The sequence below is a fragment of the Oryctolagus cuniculus genome, chromosome 3, assembly GCF_051225735.1.
Source record: "Oryctolagus cuniculus isolate XC-2025 breed Fujian yellow rabbit chromosome 3, ASM5122573v1, whole genome shotgun sequence".
Classification (NCBI taxonomy): Eukaryota; Metazoa; Chordata; class Mammalia; order Lagomorpha; family Leporidae; genus Oryctolagus; species Oryctolagus cuniculus.
The window spans coordinates 83,494,585-83,511,343 of record NC_142869.1 but is presented as its reverse complement, the minus strand read 5'-3'; the positions used below and the strand labels follow the sequence as shown (position 1 = coordinate 83,511,343).

General features: G+C 38.0%; 1 protein-coding gene across 3 annotated transcripts in view; it reads right to left on the bottom strand.

Moving 5' to 3' along the window:
• The window catches only part of CCDC148 (coiled-coil domain containing 148), a 314,500-nt gene that overhangs the window by 296,574 nt on the left and 1,167 nt on the right, over positions 1–16,759 (bottom strand). Inside the window, exon 2 of one of the 3 annotated variants that reach the window (XM_051849517.3) lies at positions 16,134–16,192. The exons of the other annotated variants lie outside the window; for them this stretch is intronic. The gene's annotated coding sequence lies outside the window, so the exon portion shown is untranslated. The remainder of the gene's footprint in view (positions 1–16,133; positions 16,193–16,759) is intronic. 3 annotated transcript variants of the gene reach the window in all.

Here is a 16,759-nt window from a genome sequence, read left to right as displayed (position 1 = left end):
ATTCTTATAGGGTCTAAATGAAATAATACGAAAGTCTTCAAAAAGCTTCATGGAAAATGAGTATTATAAAAAAACTATGCATAGATTTAAAAAAAATTGCACCCAAATAATCTTTTAGGTTATATTTGTTTTCAGGAAGTACCCTCATATATATAAAGTGGTTAGAACTGTATTAGCATATAGTAAATGCTGTGTGAGTGCTAGCTGTTATTGTGCAAATTAATGTGACTACAAATATCCTCCAGGATGCTCACATCATTTTTATCTGATGGCTTGCTGTTCAGCAGCCTATTAAAAAGAAAATGGAGTACACTTGACAATGAGAGTTGACCTTTAGAAAGGCAAAATGGCCTCACAGACCAAGAATTTCATGGAAAGACAGCTTATAATTGTGAGATGGAAAGATTAAGTTAGAAACTCATGTTTGGAAAACTAGGACAATTTTCAACACCTCTTCTCCTGGATCTTTGGAATAATGCAATTTGCATGTCTATAGCTGTCAATTCACCAAAGTGAATTATGAAAAGCTAAATTAACTGTTTACATGAAACATTACTAAGAGATGCTCAGAATAAGCCGCTTTAACAATAGCATTTCCTATCTGAATATCACACCAAAATTGTTTAGGTAAATCTCAAATGCCTACCTAACAAGTTGGAAAACTCATGAAGAATGTAGTTGCCTTATACATTAAGTGGTCCATCAGCTTCTTAAATGATCATGCAATGTGATTGCCTCCTTTTGTTTGTATCTGAAGTGAAAATATGCTGATGATGGTTATTATTAAACAAAGACAATTCTTTGCTTTGTGACACCCTTTGACCCAGATATTTTGATTTCTACTTTAGTCGATACAGTTCTTTTTGAGCTTCAAACACAGTATTTATGATTTGAAAGATACATGTACTGGGGCCAGCGCTGTGGCACAGCAGGGAAAAACTGCCATCTGCATTCCATATAGGTGCCAGTTCGAGACCTGACTGCTCCATTTCTGATCCCGCTCCTTGCTAATGTACCTGGGAAGGCATCGGAAGATGGCCCAGGTGCTAGGGCTCTTCCATCCATGTGGGGTATCCAGAAGAAGCTCCTGGCTCCTGTTCAGCCTGGCTCAGCCCCAGCTGTTGCAGCTATTTGGGAAGTGAACCAGCAAATAGGAGATCTCCCTTCTCTCTACCCCTCATTCTCTGTTTAAAATAAAAAAGCACATGTACTAATAAATCTTCTGTCAATATTGCTTAGTATTGTTTTCTTTACATGATAGAAGAGTGTGGGGCAAACTGAAATACTCATTCATTTATCCAGATTTAATATCATCCATGTTCATCAGGTATGTGCAATGTGACAATTTTCTAAACACAATACAAATTTGGCTTCTTGCCAGCAAAAAAAAAATTTCATGGATTTAATTTTTTTTTCAGCTGTTGTATTTGTCACACTATCTGTTAGGTATAGTAGTCCTTAATCAAAAGATTGAGACACCTCCTTCCTTTAAAAATAAAAACTATATATTTAAATATTGGAGAGGAATGTATGCTTTGAACTCAAATTTCAATCTTGCTATTACATTTGGCTACTTTTTCCTTATAAAAAGAACTTTTATATTTTAAAAACTCACTTTGATAGAGAGAAGATAAAGAGCCCTGATATAAAAAAAAAAACAAAGACTTGTTAAAAATAGTATTGAAAATAAATAATTGGCTTTTGTTCATTAGCAACTAAATCTATTTCGTGGTTTGGAAGAGCTAAAAACAGATAGCTTCCCTCCAATTGTTAGTGCAGAAATGTTTTCATCAATTAACAGCCTTTGCTAAGAACAGTTTTTCTGGTCCTTTTCTTTTTTTTTCCCCAAATGGAATAGTATATAAATAGCGCTGTCCAAAGGATCATTCCTGGGCTTAGAGTATAATAATTATGGCAAGCCTGTTCAGAAGAATAGTAAAAAAACAAAATCTCATGTTTTGTACAGAAAATTTATTTGGAGAAAAATGTGCCATACGTAGCCATTTCATCAAATTAAATAAAAGGAGCATCACCCACAAATCATGCCAGTCCTTTTCTTCATCATGTTTTTGCCTGACATTTACAGCCCTGGATAACAGCAAGAAACAAACAGGACTTGGACAACAGAATGATTCTGCGAAAAGCCCGGGACTGTAAGAATATGCCATTCCACTCCTCCAGCACTGTTCCCTTTTCCAGCTCCAGCTGCTTTGCGTCTGTGCTTTTAGCAGGGTCTGTAGCAATTACGAGGGCCAGATCTTTTCATAAGAGCTTTACCTATTTTGATTCTTTTAATCCTCACACTAACGTTTGGGTAACACTGTTGTTTCCATTTTTCAGATGAGGAAAGAGAGAGCCAAAATAGCACAGTTGATGAGTGGTGGAGACCAGATTTGTACCCAGGCAGCATGGCTCTGGAGCTCACACATCCAACCTCTCCATTCTACCCTCTCTCAGTGAAGCATGATGATTTAGGCCTTGTTTCTCAACACACATAGAAGCAGACCTCTGTCATAGTTTTCTCAGTAAACAGCTACTTCCTTGTTGAGATAAAGGTAGGTTCCAAGGGGCAGGGAAAGGAAGGCAAGATACAAGTAGGCGTAAAGGCGAGCGACATATCTTGAACAATAACAAAAAGGAATGAAGACAAAGAAGACTCTATTCAAACACAGCTTACAGAAAAATTGACAACAAAGAAATGCGTTGGAAATAGATTCAAAGATCATAGCAAAGTGATCAACAAATCTGGCAAATTGATTTCAAAGGAAAGCAAAGACCAAAATTTAGAGTGAGATTGTGCAGCGTTTTATTTTATACATGAATTAATCCAGGCCAAGAAATTGTTTTAGTCTGACTGATCCATTTTATAGATGAGTAAACACAGAGCCAGAGAGATTAAATATTTGGTCCAAGACTTGTGGAGACAGGTGGGACTGGGCAAGGCTAGAACTCAGCCAGTTCTCCTGATTTTGAGCTCAGTGCTTTTCCACCAATATGTTAAACACAACCAGTCCTGTTTTGGCAACACAGGCATGTAGTCAATAGACAGCTACACAATTTTGAGAACTTAGAAAATAACTACAATGTATTATAATTGACGACTAAATACAAGATACATAGTCTATCAAAATCTCAAAAGAAACAATATTGTAGGTGAGTAGTATAGATGAAGTCATTTATAAAGGGAAGCAGGAGAATACTTGGTACATCTGTATAATTTTTCTCCCAATGATTTATCTTTGAAATTTTCCAAATTTACACTATTTTAGCCTTAGAAAGTCTAGTCAGATGCATATGTACACATAGTAAATGATGGAGTGACTAAATCTTATTATTTTCTTTTTTATTAGGGAGATTAATAAAGTTGGATGGAAAATATATTAGGTGGGAATTATTTGGCCAGTTTTAATGCAATTTATAATTTTGAAGGTTCTTTTTATGCCTGAAATTCTATAATTTTACACAAAGTTGATAATTAAAAACCAACACTGGATTAAAATATTAAAATTGAAGTATATTTGACCAGAGATTATATCACCTAAGCTAAGAATATGGGAAAACTGTTTCTAATGGCTTCAAAAAAAGGAGGATATTTACAAAAAGTTGATAAAATGGTGATGATTCTTATCTACACTAGTTCAAATTACATTAGGTAAGCATTTTTTACCTAAGTTACCACAGGAAGAAAACAAAAAGGAAAAAGTTGCTACAAAGTAGAAATGAGGCCTTTTCTGAGACAAACTCAGAAGCCAAAGACCCCTGTTTATGCTCAGATAAAAATGCAGTAGCATATTCGCACCAAAAGCTCAGAAGTTTACATAGTTTAGGTTTTTAAGTTTGAAAGTTAATTATTAATATTTGTGAGAAATAGAGAAGTACCATAGCCCTCGTTTTTATAGATGCATAGCAGAGACAATGGAAAAATAAGTGACTTTTCCAAGGCCAAATAGTCAATCATTGAAAGTCTAGAATTTTGAAATTAGGGTGTTTTTCTTTTATTTCTTTCTTTTTTTTTTATTTTTTTGCCATAGAGTGCATTAATTCCATGTGGGTACTTTTTTTTTTTTTTTTGCTTTTGTAAAATTCTCCACTTTATGGCAATTTTCTTGGCTTTCTTTCTGTTGTATTTTTTGTACAGGTGTCTCGCTTTCACAATACTGGTCTGTGTCCAGTGAAGGTGAGGCCCTCCATAGCACCACTTCATTGACTTTCTAGGTGAGATCATGATAATGACCATCATCTCTGATGATGCCAGAGATTTACATGGGAACTACTGGAGCAAAACGACCTCAGTGGATTCCAAGACAAAGAGTGAAAGAGTAAGAATAGAATGTAGCTGTCTAAAGACTTATTTCTATTATTTGAGGTAGTCAGAAGAGAAAAACTGAAAAAACAACAAAGCAAACAATCAGCAGGGAACAAATGAACATTTTATTTAAAGATATTCTATTAAAACTGAGGTCTCCAAATATACTCAATCACATACTTCTATTACTAAACATTTTGAGCACATATTTCCAAAATTACTTAATTCAAATTCTTTAAGTGTAATACTGTTTCAGCATTATATAAAACATATAAGACAAATGTAGAAAAATCCAGAAGTACTAAAAAATATAATATTGATATATATAGTATTGATAATTCTAATGAATTTTTGTGATGGAGAACATTGTAATACCTTGAAAATTGTTTTAATATCACAAGTATGAACTTGGCTTTATATACTCAAGTATGATACTCAAATTTCAACTCCATGCACAATTAGCCTTTTGCTCTAGTAATTTCTGACTTTTCTGATATCAATCAGTTTTCACTGCAACATTTCTTAACTCATATTTAATAAATGAAGTCTAAATCTATTGAAATGCCATTTGGAATATTTTCAATCATGTTAGAAAATTATTTCTAAATGTGCAAACTATTCCTATATGAGTTTTTAAAATAGGAATAGCATTTATCTTTAAGATTATTTATTTGGAAGGTAGAGTGATGGAGGAGAGAGAGAAAGAGAAATCTTCCACCTGCTGGTTTACTTCCTAAATGATAACAGCCACAGCTTGACCAGGCCAAAGCCAGGTGCCAAGAACTCCAGGTGGGCTTACCACACGCATGGCAGTAACCCAAGCTTTTGGGCCTTCATCTCTTGCCTCCCAGAATGCACTAGCAGGAAGCTAGATTCGAAGTGAAGGCAGAACTCCATCCCAGACACTCCAATATGGGATATGGGCATTCCAAGTGGAGGCTTAGCCCCTGCATCACAATGCCTGCACCATATATGAGAGTTTTAAGATATGTTTATGTCATTTTAAAAGGTATTTTAATTATGACAGTTATAATGAGATATAATTTACATTTCATAAAAATACAACCATTACAATTGTACAATCAAACTATTTTTGTAAATATACAGAATTGGGCAATCATCACCTTTATCTAGTTTTATAACATTTTCATCTCTAGAAAACATTCCATTGTAACTACTTGTGTTTTTAAAAATTTTTATTAATGTAAAAATAACATTTCATGTATTTCATAGGTACAATTCTTTTTTAAAAAAAAAGATGTATTTATTTATTTGAAAGTCAGAGTTACACAGGGAGAGAAGAGGCAGAGAGAGAGAGAGAGAGAAGTCTTCCATCCAATGGTTCACTCCCTAATTGGCAGCAATGGCTGGAGCCATGACAATCCGAAGCCAGGAGCCAGAAGTTTCTTCTGGGTCTCCAACATGGGTGCAGAGACCCAACGACTTGTGCCATCTTCTACTGCTTTCCCAGGCCATAGCAGAGAGCTGGATTCGAAGTGGAGCAGCTGGGTCTCGAATTGGCACGCATATGGGATGCCAGGGCATTAACCCACTGAGCCACAGAGCCAGCCCCTCACAGGTACAATTCTAAGAAGATAATCATACTTCCCTTCCTCCACCTCATGTATTCAACCCTCCCAGTTCAGTCCAAGGCAATCACTGATATAATTTCCACCTCTCTTTTTCCCTTTTTGAAAATTTCATGTAAATGATATTATACAACATGTGTCTGGCTTTTTTCCTCTTAGCATAATGTTTCATAGGTTTATTCATGTTGCAGCACGTATTAGTAGTTCATTACTTTCATTGCTGAATAGTATTCCATTGTGCTACATATTGTGTTTCTCAAAAGCTGGTAATGGACACTTTGATTATTTCCAGTTTTTTCCTAATATGAATAACACTGGTATTAGTTTTGCAAAAGTTTTTGTAGGGCATACATTTTATGTTTCTTAAAATAGAATTGCACGGTATTTACTTTTAAATTAAAAAATTGTCAAATGCTTTTTCAAAGTACATATACCATTTTATTTTCCACTCAGCAATTTATGAGAATTCCAGTTTTTTTTAATACTTGTCATTTGCTATGTCAATCTTTTGTCTTATATTCATTTACTGGTGCATAGTAGTATATTCTGATTTTAATTTGCATCACTGTAATCATTAATGATGTTGGTTATCTTTCTATGTGTTTATGAATCATTTGTATATACTTTTAATGATATATCCATTAGAGTTTTTTGCTCATTTTTAAAATTCTGTTATTTGCCTTCTAACTTATGATGTTTACTTTTGTTTAGAACTTCTTTATATATTCGATGTACAGTCCTTACTTGATATACTTTGCAAAAAATTCTCCCAGTCTGAGGTTTGTCTTTTCATTTTCTTAGTGGTTTCTTGTGAAGGGCAAGACATTTTATCTTGAAACAATCCAATTTATCAATTTCTTCTTTTTATACTTCATGATTTTGGTATAATAATGCTAAAAGCAGGGTCACAGAGACTTTCTACCATATTTTCAAAAGTCTTATAATTTTAGCTTTTAGATGTAGGTCTGTGATGGATGGTATGAGGTAAAAGTCTAAGTTCATTGTTTTGCATATGGATATCCAATTATCCCAGCATCATTTCTTAAAAAGACACTCATTATTGATCTGCCTTGGCATCTTTGGTGAAAAGTGATTGACCAAAAATGTAAGGACTAATTGCTATACCTTCTATTTCATTGATCTTAATGGCTATTGTTATATCAATACTATATTCTATTATTTATAGTAAGTTTTGAAATTAGATATTATTTCTTTTTTTGTTCTTTCTACAAAATTGAATTTAGCATTCTTGTTTCTATGTATTTTAATTTTAAGATTGGTTTATCCATTTATAAAAAATACTTGCTGAGATTTTGAAAGGGATCACATTGAATTTGGATTGCAGGAATCACACCTCTTTTCTGAAATGTATTCTTAAATAGCATATTGTAAAGGAAATTAAATTCATGTTCAGATGGATAGTTCCTTTCATATAAAAATAAGACTTTTTTATGGTGATCTTGTATTGTTGTGAACTTGTTAATGAATTGATTAGCTTACTAGAACATGCACACACACACTCACACACAACACATCATGTACCTCATAATACCATTGCAGTCAACCATGAACTGCATACTCAAGAGTGGTCTCAGAAGATTATATTGCCTAGTTATAGCATGGACATTTTAATATGTATAAGTATATTCTATGATATTCATATAATGACAAAAATGCTTAACATTTCTCAATCATTGTTAAGATACACACGAATGGATATGTGTATATATATTATATATAATCTTTTGGATCTTCTGTGTATAGGATCAGGTTATTTGTGAATAAAAACAGCTTTAATGTTTCCTTCCTAATATATATAGATTTAATTTATCATTCTTTCCTTATTACACTGGCTGGACCCTCCATACAAAATTGAATAAGAGAGATGAGACTAAGCATTCTTATTTATTCTCTCATCCAAATACTAATATGTATCAGACAAGTTAAGGTGTGTTCAGTGTTATATGGCCATAGACTCTATTCTCAATTGTAGGGGAAATTATTAAGGTTTTCACCATGTATGTGTCATTAACTCTAGTTTTTTTCCTAAATGCACATTGTCACATTGGGGAAATTACCTTTCTTTCTTTCTTTCTTTCTTTCTTTCTTTCTTTCTTTCTTTCTTTCTTTCTTTCTTTCTTTCTTTTTTTTTTACAGGCAGAGTGGACAGAGAGAGAGAGAGACAGAGAGAAAGGTCTTCCTTTTGCCGTTGGTTCACCCTCCAATGGCCACCGCGGCCGTCATGCTGTGGCCAGCGCACCGCGCTGATCTGAAGGCAGGAGCCAGGTGCTTCTCCTGGTCTCCCATGCGGGTGCAGGGCCCAAGTACTTGGGCCAACCTCCACTGCATTCCCGGGCCACAGCAGAGAGCTGGCCTGGAAGAGGGGCAACCGGGACAGAATCCGGTGCCCCAACCGGGACTAGAACCTTGGTGTGCCGGCGCCGCAAGGCAGAGGATTAGCCTATTGAGCCACCGGTGCTGGCCAGAAATTCCCTTTCACCAGCAGTTTGCTGAGAATTTTTAATGTGAACGTTCTTGGATTTGTCAATTGGTTTTACAGCATCTCGACATCTTTTTGTCTTGTTTTTAAAATTTATTAAACTGTAGAAAAAACTATGGCAGTTCTTGACTTCTACTAGCAGGTGCTGTTGAGCTGCTCCCCTAGTCCAGGCCCAGAGATATCCAGAAGCTATAACCAGCTGTGTGGAAGCCCTGTGATGGCAAAGTTGGTGACCTGTTACATAACAGAAACAGTGCCCAGGGATGGAAAGGCCAGCCTCCAAGGTTGGAGGATGCGGTAAGGCGAGAGCTCTTGCATGGGGTCTCTCTCTCCTACTGCTCTAACAAGCATATTTCCATCTCTGCAAAGCAGACAGAGAAATCAGGAGTTAAAAAAACAATGGAGGCCGGTGCCGTGGCTCAATAGGCTAATCCTCCACCTTGCGGCGCTGGCACACCGGGTTCTAGTCCCGGTCGGGGCGCTGGATTCTTTCCCGGTTGCCCCTCTTCCAGACCAGCTCTCTGCTGTGGCCCGGGAGGGCAGTGGAGGATGGCCCAGGTGCTTGGGCCCTGCACCCCATGGGAGACCAGGAGGAGCACCTGGCTCCTGCCTTCAGATCAGCGCGGTGCGCCGGCCGCAGCACGCCAGCCATGGTGGCCATTGGAGGATGAACCAACGGCAAAAGGAAGACCTTTCTCTGTCTCTCTCTCTCACTATCCACTCTGCCTGTCAAAAAAAAAAAAAAAAAAAAAAAAAAAGCAATGGAGCCATATTTTCTGAGATTTTATTTTAGAATAACTTTAAATAGAGCAGTTTATAAGAGCAGTTTAGTGTGCTGATCATTTGATGTCCCCAGGGTTGGTATTAAGTAAGGTGCTGCTTTCCAAATGGAGATGGCTGACTTGCCAGGTACCCTGAGTCTGTCTGCCATGTAGATTATGCTGGTAATTGGTACATCTCCAACACAGGTCCATTTCTGAGGACTGTCATCATCATTTTGAAGGATTGTTTTAGTAGTTAGGGAACTCTTGGTTGACAGGTATTTTTTTTCTTAAAGCACTTTCAGTATGTCCTTTCATTCCCCTTTAGTTTCCTTTATTTCTGATGGGAAATCAGCTATTAATTTTACTATGGTTCTCTGGTGCATAAAGAGTTTTAATTTCTTGCTGCCATAAAATTTTCTCATGTTTAGGTTTTAGTAATCCTACTAAGATATATCTAGTTCTGTCTCTCTTTGTGTTTGTCCTTTTTGGAGTTTGCTGAATTTCTTTGGTAAACAGATTAAGGATTTTCCCCCCAAATTTTGTGAGTTTTAGACATTGCTTCTTCAAATATATTTCTGTGTCGTTCTATCCCTCTTTTCCTTCTGGGACTCCCAGTGTATGTATATAGGTAACTAATGCTGTCCCACAAGTCTGGGAGGTTCTACTCATTCTTCTTTGATATTTTCTCTTTCTGTTTTTTCAGATTAGATCATTTCTAATGATCTATATTCAAATTTATCACTCTTTATTCTACCATCACAAATCTGCTGTGAAATACACCTAATGGATTTTTAAATTGTGGTTATTATAGTTTTTTTTTTTTTTTTTTTTTTTTTTTGGACAGGCAGAGTGGACAGTGAGAGAGACAGAGAGAAAGGTCTTCCTTTTGCCGTTGGTTCACCCTCCAATGGCCACCATGGCTGGCGCGTTGCAGCCGGCGCACCGCGCTGATCTGAAGGCAGGAGCCAGGTGCTCCTCCTGGTCTCCCATGGGGTGCAGGGCCCACGCACCTGGGCCATCCTCCACTGCCCTCCCGGGCCACAGCAGAGAGCTGGTCTGGAAGAGGGGCAACCGGGAAAGAATCCAGTGCCCCGACCGGGACTAGAACCCGGTGTGCCGGCGCTGCAAGGTGGAGGATTAGCCTATTGAGCCGCGGTGCCGGCCTATTATAGTTCTTAACTCTAAAATTTTCCACGTGGTTCTTTTTTATAGCTTGTACTTCTCTATTGAGAGCCTATATTTACTAAGTCATTTCTTTAAATATTAAAACATATTTGTAGTAGCTGTTTAGAATTAGTTGTCTGCTAAATCTATAAGTAGGCCCGATCAAAGAGTCTATTGGCTACCTATTTTCCTTAACTTTGGTCATACTTTCCTTTTTCAGTTTTTTGCACATCAATAGTTTTAGATGAAATATTGTAGCAATTTTGGATGACATCTGATTATTTTCCTAAGAGGCTTTTTTTAAAAATTGCCAGAACTTAAACTTCACAATTTGTTTCCATTGAGTTATAGGGGCACTGAGAGCTGTGATAAATTTTCTTATATTTTTTAGCTCAGTTCTTTAAAAATTAGCATAAATATAGAAGTTATAATATTTTCTTCCTATGCTAATGGTGGTAAAATATCATACCCTGCAAAAGCAATATTGTTCATTTTTTTCAAAATTTTCTTCTGAATCCAATTTCAGAAGAGGACTAAAATTGAGGAATACAGAACTTTGACAGGGCACAGTAGGAGGAACAGACACTGCACTGAATAAAACAGCCAACCTAGTTTTTCAACATTTGGTACTAGATAGAAAATTCATTTCTTACATTCTTTGCTTGTTAGAAATTTTCAACTGTGAGTCTTCATAATTAAACAAGAAAGTCATAATTTTTCTTTTGCTATAAGATATTTGCATATTTTAGCAAGGGCTTTTGATTGTAAATAGAGACTCACTAGATGAAACCAGCAAAAGAATGGGGCAGGGTGATGATAAGAAGTAGATCTCAGGGCTGGCACTGTGGGGTGGCAGGTAAGGCCTCCACCTGCAGTGTGGGCATTCTATATGGGTGTCGGTTCGAGTGCAGGCTGCTCCACTTCCAATCCAGCTCTCTGTTATGTCCTGGGAAGACAGTAGAAGATGGCCCAAGTGCTTGGGCCCTTGAACCCACATGGGAAGACCTGGAAGAAGCTCCTGGCTCCTGGCTTCAGATCAGCTCAGCTCTGGCCATTGCAGCCAATTGGGGAGTGAACTAGTGGATAGAAGACCTCTCTCTTTCTCTCTCTCTCTCTCTCTCTCTGCCTCTCCTTCTCTCTCTGTGTAACTCTAACTTTCAAATAAATAAATAAATCTTAAAAAAAAAAAAGTAGATCTCATGGAACACCACAAACAAAAAGAGGATTATTTAAGTATGCCCACATGGGGAGAACAGAACAGGAAAGGAAAACCACATTCCCTCTATCCTACTAAAGAACAGGAAAGGAAAACCACATTCCCTCTATCCTACTAAGTTCAGTGTTGAGGCCCTACAAGTTAAATTTACAAAGGATAGATTAACAAGAGGAAAAAAATTAAGTGTGTACATAGGAGTTCACAAATAAATGTGACTCATGGTGGCAGTTAGAATTTGGGATTTGGGGCGCCGGGTACTAGTCCCCGTTGCTCCTCTTCCAGTCCAGCTCTCTGCTGTGGCCCAGGAGGGCAGCAGGGGATGGCCCAAGTGCTTGGGTTCCTGCACCCACGTTGGAGACCAGGAGGAAGCACCTGGCTCCTGGCTTCAGATGGGCGCAGCGCCTGCTGTAGCAGCCATTAGGGGAGTGAACCAATGAAAGGAAGATCTTTCTCTCTGTCTCTCTCTCTCACTGTGTATAATTCTACCTGTCAAATAAAAAATAAATAAATAAAAATACAAAAAAAAAAAAAAAGAAGTTGGGATTTATGGGTCCGGTGCTGTGGCGTAGTGGGTAAAGCTACCGCCTGCAGTGCCAGCATCCCATATGGGTGCCAGTTTGGGTCCTGGCTTCTCCACTTCTGATCCAGCTCTCTGCTATGGCCTGGGAAAGCAGTAGAGGATGGCCCCAGTCATGGGAGACCCAGAGGAAGCTCCTGGCTCCTGGCTTCGGATTGGCACAGCTCCGGCCGTTGCAGCCTTTTGGGGAGTGAAGCAGCAGACGGAAGACCTTTCTCTGTCTGCCTCTCCTTCTCTCTCTGTGTAACTCTGACTTTCAAGTAAATAAATACATCTTAAAAAAAAAGAATTTAGGATTTATATACTATCTTAACAAAGGGGGTAAAGTGTGGAGAAGAGGTTTGATGGGAAAAAAAGGGTTTAGGCTTATTGCAAGGGAGTAGGGTAGGGAGGGAATTATGTTAACTTGGAAATAAATGACTTATAGAGGGTTGTTTAGTGAGATTTGTTATGTGCACAAGAGTCTACCCAGTTATAATGGCTGGTTTCAGTAATAATTATCTTCCTGACACCAGAGAAAGAGACATCTTTAAATATGGAAATTTATGTCACAGTAGTCACCCGTAGCCAATCGTTGGCTTTCTATGGTTTCTGTTACCCATAGTCAGCTGTGAGCTAAAATATTAAATGAGAAATTCTAGAAATAAATAGTTAATAAATTTTAAATTGCATGCTGCTCAGAATTGTGTGATAAAATCTTGTGAAATGAAGCAGATAATCCTCTCTCTGATGTATTGTCCGAAGGTGAGTAGTATCCTAATGCTACATCACAAATGCATATGTTATTTATCTCACTAAATCGCATCATGCATTGTGTCATCTCATATTATCAGAAGTATAACAGTGAATACAGTACAAAAGTTATTTTTGGGAGTCCACATTCACATAAACTTTTATCACAGTTTACTATTATAGTTGTTTCATTTAATTACTAGTCATTGTCTCTAATCTCTGTGCCTAATTTCTAAATTAAATTTTGTTACATATGCATAGAAAAAAATGTAGAGTATATTCAGGATTCAGTGCAAGTCTTGGAATGCATCTACTGTGGATGAAGTACAGTGAAGGGGTGGGCAGGAACCACTGTACTTTCATAAAGGAAAATTTATATCCTGCTTTTAGATAAAAAGGGGAGGAGACAGCTTTCATCATATCTGCTTTGCCTCAGTTGCCTTCAATTCAAAATAATTTTTATATCAATATGGGATAATTTGGTGTAGTATATTGTGGTACCCCCTCAACAGAAACCTAGGAAATATTAGAGGCAAGGCAATTACTCTGTCTGGCTTCTTGTTTTCTCACTTCCAAATTCCCAGGAAAAGAATCTGACTGACTGGCACCTTTACAGGTTATGGGTTGACAGCCAATGGATTGGTTGCATTTGCATCTGGACCCCACAGGAACTGATGCCAAAACCAGAGGCATGGTCTCAGGCATGCACGGCTGCCTTCTTCAAGGTCTTGCATTTAGGTTGGAGGAAACATGTCTACTACCCACACCAGATTTTGACAACATTCTGATTTTACGAAATTGTGAAATTATCCTGGTACTACCATGTTCTAAGAGACAAAGAAACTTGGATACTTCATATGGGGGAGGCAATTAAGTGCCTTTATTTAATCTGCTTGGCAATGTTGAGTTTCAATTCCTCTCCCCAGTACATAGAATTCTAATCCTATAGCCTTATCTCTGAACATGCACAAAGCACATACAGCCAGTACTTCTCACACAGGTCCCCTCCCCCATAACCTGACAGAGGTAAGATCTGAGACTTTTCTCTCTTGGGAGGCTTTCTCTCTGTTTTACTTTACCTCACTTTTACACAATGAATGCCTAATCTCATCTTTTTCTAATTATCTTCCAACATTAACTGATTCCAGTTTCTCATTGTTGGAAGTCAAATTCTTCCAAGCACTGAGAAAGAGATCAATGAATATTGGTTTAGCTTAGAGTGGGAGGTGCGTTGGTAACCTAAGGCACTGTGAGGGACACACCCATGATCATGACATGGAACTTATCCTCTAAGAAGGTTCTCCCACAGACTGCCACATGGTGGGATAGGTAGAGCCACATATAACACACTAACATAGAAATCACCCTACTTAGAACCGCCTCTGGCTGGGAAACATTCAGAAAAGGGTTTATAAGTAACAGTTGGGATGGATCTCTGAGGCAGTGTTGGGGGTTGTGTTCCAATATTCAGAAAATGGGGATGGGATTGGGGCACAGCAAATCCTGTAACCACCTGAGTAGAACTATTACTAAGCCCTAGCAACCCTTCTAAGGCCCAGCTTACAGCATTACTGTATCCCACATTTAATACTTGTCTCTGTTTTAGTATCCCTATTTTTCTACTTATTTATTCAACAGTAGTGATTTTAAATGACTATTTATTTTCATCTACTTGAAAGGGAGGGAAGGAGGAGGTAGAAGGAGAGAGAGGGAGAGGGAGAGATAGAGAGAGAGGTTTTTTATCCACAGACTCATTCCCCAAATGGCCAAAACAACCAGGGATGGGTCAGGTCAGAGCCACAAGCTGGAATCTTCATGTGAGCCTCTCACCCAGGTGAGAGGGGTCCAAGTGCTTCCTCCCAGGATGTGCTACCAGGGACCTGGTTTGGAAGCAGAGGCAGGAGTCCATTCCAGGCACACAGATATGAGATGTGGATGTCCCAAGTAGCAGATGAATGTGCTGTGCCACAAGCCCTGCCCTAACATTCCTCCTTAAAAAACTCACCAACTATCAGCACGGTATACTTTAATGGGGGCTTAATCTCCATTGGCCCCACCTCCTCCATGGACATCTAAGAGACAGTGTTTAGCTTCCTCCCATTCCTATTCCTTGCTTCATCTGGTACATTTTTTTAAAGGAATTTACCACTCGTCATTATGGCTGATATGAAAACTGGAAAGTTACAACATTTTATAATCTTGAAAGGTTCAGGTTCACTTCTTTCTAAGCTGGTAATTGAAAAGTTCCTTGGATGTCTGCTGTTGACATTTGTTTTTTAGGTGGGGTCACCAAAGCTTTTCATTCTTTTCAACCTTGCTGTAGGCCCCACAGTCAGCCTGAGCAGAGGCCTCTCTTCCCATCTCCCAGTACTTAGATTCACCGTGGTAGTGTGGCTAACAGGCTTAAAGCTTCCTTTCTAATGATCCTAGGGCTGAGCCACATTGATTTGCACCCTTCAGTGGAAATCTAAAGTTGGATCATTGAAACTTAAAAAGTTCACTTTTGTAAGAGACAACTTACTTGGAAAAATTAAGTAGTATGTTGAAGATAAAGAGCATAATCCTCAGAATAATTTCAGTTGTAGTCAAGGGCCAAAACATTGGGGGGAAAAGTAGAAGCCTTATGGAATTCCTGTAAGATTGTTTCTCGGTGAAAGGAAAGGCCAGCTGATGGGAGGTAGAGGTAGGGTGAAAGGAACAAGGATTTACAAAAGGTCAGATAGTTGGAATCCCTAGGAAAAATCTTTGCAGGACAACATGTAAAACATAACCTAAGAGAAATTATAATCAACTGTGAAGAGAGGATAGCGCGTGTTTAAGAGTACAAGTAGAGTATGAGGTTACAGGAGAAGTGTGGATACCCCTTCTGAGATGGGACTAGAGGAGGTGAAGATGTGTGAAAACAGAGACTGAGGTTTAGGGCAGTTGAGGAACCTCATGTTGGGTCCCTCAGTCAAGTATGAGGAATGATTATTTGCAGGAAGGCAGAAGACCAAGGACAGTGGGGCTCCAGCAAAGCAGAAATAGGGCACATGTCGGGGAAGTGCCCCGGATAATCGCTCTCCTGAGGAACAAAGGAATTTAGAGACTCAGTGAACACACAGCCAAGTCTGCATGGCATGACCTTCTACTGGAATAAAGTGACTTGTTAACCATTTCCAGCAATGTTTAGCAGTACAGAGGCAAGTTCAAATGTAGCCTTTCAATTAAATACAACAAAGAAAACAATTACTGTTGAGTGATAACTTACTTCAAGGAACATTATTCATGGTGGATTTTACTTACACTTTAATCATTAAAAACATGAAGTAACACAGTATCAAAATTCTTGTCAAATATGTGATCTGAGAAAAATACAAAATGAAAAGATTACTGGAGTTCTTTATGTATTCCTTCTGTGCTAGCCTAAGGCAAGAAAAAATTAATCACCCATTTTTTTCTTTCCATTATATTCTTCTTCCATGCATTCAATATAATTGAAATTTTTAAAAACCAAATCATTACTGTCTTGTCAGTACATTAAAACATTATTTACTTGTAAAAATTTCATTTCATTTTTTCTATTCTTCTGTAAACAGACACACAACAACAACAATATAGCCAGAAGTTAACAGCTGCTTATTTCTAAGATGGCAAGGCATGAGACAGCACCTCCTGGCTCTTGGACTGGTCCCTTCACAATCCTGATAATATTTAGGGGGAACATCACATGGTCTCCTGTTTTGTTCCACAATCAAACCTTGCAGAGGATTGCTAACTAAGTTCAAATTTTACTACAAGTTATGGAGTGATTTTTTATCCAGTCAGGCTACCATATTAACATTTCTTATCTAAGATTACATTTTGTCATCTTCAATTACAGTAAGACAAAAGCCAATAGAAAAGCAGATCACCCAACTTAAAAATTCAGA